This window comes from Macrobrachium nipponense, chromosome 3, assembly GCF_015104395.2.
Source record: "Macrobrachium nipponense isolate FS-2020 chromosome 3, ASM1510439v2, whole genome shotgun sequence".
Classification (NCBI taxonomy): Eukaryota; Metazoa; Arthropoda; class Malacostraca; order Decapoda; family Palaemonidae; genus Macrobrachium; species Macrobrachium nipponense.
The window spans coordinates 130,684,981-130,687,710 of record NC_087202.1 but is presented as its reverse complement, the minus strand read 5'-3'; the positions used below and the strand labels follow the sequence as shown (position 1 = coordinate 130,687,710).

Genomic DNA, 2,730 nt, shown 5'->3' with positions numbered 1-2,730 from the left:
AGGACGGCGTTGATGAGGTCATTTGTTTTGCCCGAGTATGAGCTAGGCAGCGGTCTCTTTAATTACACATGAATTTATAAACTGCAAGTTTTTCTGTTTCATGTGGAATACGGAACTGTGGATAAAGGCCAAGTTCTGGGATCTATGAGGTCATTCAGCGCTGAGAGGGGAAACGGTAGAAAAGTTTGAAAAGGGTAACAGGAGGAAAACCTCGCAGTTGCACTACGAGACAATATTAAAAGAGGGCGGAAAGTAAGAATATGAAAGGAGGTACAGTCAGAAGGAATGAAAGCGCTTGCAGCTAGGGGCCGAAGGGGCGCTGCAAAGAACATTTAAGTAATACCCCTATGGGCCACCTACCTTTGTGTTGTGTTTGTGCTTAATGTTATCGTGAATATAACACCTGCGCCTTCGTTGAAACCTTTCCAGTTGATTTCTTTAACCGGGCTTCATTTCATATTAGACAACAAAGTAAGTATAGTTAAAACAAGTTCCTTCCCAGACCTTGATTATACATCCCAGCCTGAAGGTGCAGATAAGTCACAAAGATGTATTCTCATTGCATAGGTTAGAAAAATTAAAGATAAAAATTAAACCGGTTACTGTGTGAGATCAGTTTTTGCTTTATGTTATGTACCTCCAACTTCATCCTAATGAGCCCCATATTTTTAGAAGCTTGAATCTCAAGGCAAAGGCCCCTTTGGGCTTGTTCCATATGAATAGGGTTCATCTTCGGAGTAATAATAACACCACAGTTGTTAGTGCAATACCAACCTTAGATTTTCCACCGATCAGTGCAATTTTCAAAAGGAAAGTCTTCCCTCGCCCACCTTACGGAAAGGAAGCAAGCAACAGTGTACATCTCCTTCAAGATGGGAGTGGCTGAGTTTCAATGATGAGTGGTCAAGGACTTTGTCAAAGGGTTTGAGTACTTACTAAGTTCCACGCTTCTGTATGAATCTCAGCATCTCGGAGGCATTCCTAAAGGCTGGTTCTAACTTGCACAGTTCATAGAGAAAGCACCCCAGCGACCACATATCCCCTCTGGCATCACAGACCGACCTTAGATGAAGTTCTGGACTCTGAGGGTGAAATCATCAAAGGTAATCAATGCTACAACAGAATAGATTATGGAATTTGGGCCAAAGGCTGTGCGCCAAGACCTACTACGATGTCATTCAGTGTAGAAAGACAAATTCACAGTAAGGTGGTTTTAAAGGTGTAACAGGAGGAAAACCTCGCAGTTGGACAACGAAACAATTGAGAGGGTGGTAAGTCAGATGGGAGAAATAGAATATGAACGGAGGTGCAGTGAAAGGAATGAAAGAGGCTGCAGTAAGGGCCTACATTACACCAAGTGAGGTGCACTGACCCGTGCACTAATACTCCCTCAGCCCCACCACCAGCCAGGGAGGTAATCCTCGAACTGTTTTTTTATGCTGTGGTACAACTATTTCCTTTTTGCCAAACATTAATGTAAATAATTTTTGCCAACAATTCAGTGGCTGCATATTAAACAGTAAGGTGATTATATATATATATATATATATATATATATATATATATATATATATATATATATATATAAATATATATATATATATATATATATATATATATATATATATATACACACACACAAGCGAATCCCACAGGAAAATGATAAGTCTGAAATCTAAGCGCTTTCGTCTTTACTCAGACATTGTCAAGGACAATGTCTGAGTAAAGACGAAAGCGCTTGGATTTCTGATATATATATATATATATATATATATATATATATATATATTTATATATATCTATTATACGTTTACTCTCGCCTTGCATTCCGTGTACGTACACGCTTCTATAATATTGAAAATATGTACGATATTCAGAGCCAAAAAACACATTAAACCTTCTTTCGTCACATGTACTTTCAAAATTCCTATGTGTTATTCGCGCTCCTGAAAATCTATCTCCGCAATGAAATATCTTCGGGGTATTGCGCTTGCTTCCTAAACTTCCCATCTGCATACTTAGATATCTGCATCTATGACGCAAATACCTTATTTATTTATTCAAAACTCTTGGGTGACTAAAAGTCTATCGTCAAATGTCGAGTTCAGGCCAATAACCGATCAACGTCTTCTCTAATTTTCCTAGTCAGAACGTTCGAACACCACCTGTACTATGGATAAATATAGGCTACCCTCATGCAAGATCTCTAGGGCTGCCCTAGACTAGACAGGCTGTGGGTGGTGGAGAGGCTATGTAGGAAAGGTTTCGACCCAACCGTCCACCCCCCCACCCCCCCACAGAGAAACTGCAGGTGGTACTTTGGCATTTTATCTATGCGTCACTTAAACAGAGTTGCTGCCAAATACTGAACCGGTGGGCCGGTGGCCACGACTAAACACCGTATGGTAAATGTCAAGCAGACAGCCACACGAAGATATCATTTATTAATATAATTTTTTGACCACCCAATATAGAAATGGGTGCAGAACACTTTGATCCCGAGGGGCTAGTACTAAACACAGCGTCCCAAGGAGCTTGCGCTATGTTCAGTACTAGAACCACTCAGTGACGCGTAAATAAGCCAAAATAGCAAAAAACTACGTCATTCAAACCAGAAATCGACTCGTTTCATAAATGACGGTTCCTACAACAGAAGCCTGGTTATCTTTCTTGGATCGGAGAATCTTGGCGAGTTCGAAATCCCCAAGTTTGATGGTTGCCTCTTCGTGT

At 40.4% G+C, this 2,730-nt stretch overlaps 1 long non-coding RNA gene across 1 annotated transcript in view; it reads right to left on the bottom strand.

Moving 5' to 3' along the window:
• LOC135222290 (uncharacterized) overlaps positions 1–1,077 on the bottom strand; it is a 67,149-nt gene extending 66,072 nt beyond the window's left edge. Inside the window, exon 1 of the long non-coding RNA XR_010316265.1 lies at positions 937–1,077. This is a non-coding gene — a long non-coding RNA (uncharacterized LOC135222290). The remainder of the gene's footprint in view (positions 1–936) is intronic.
• Positions 1,078–2,730: the final 1,653 nt, after the last annotated feature.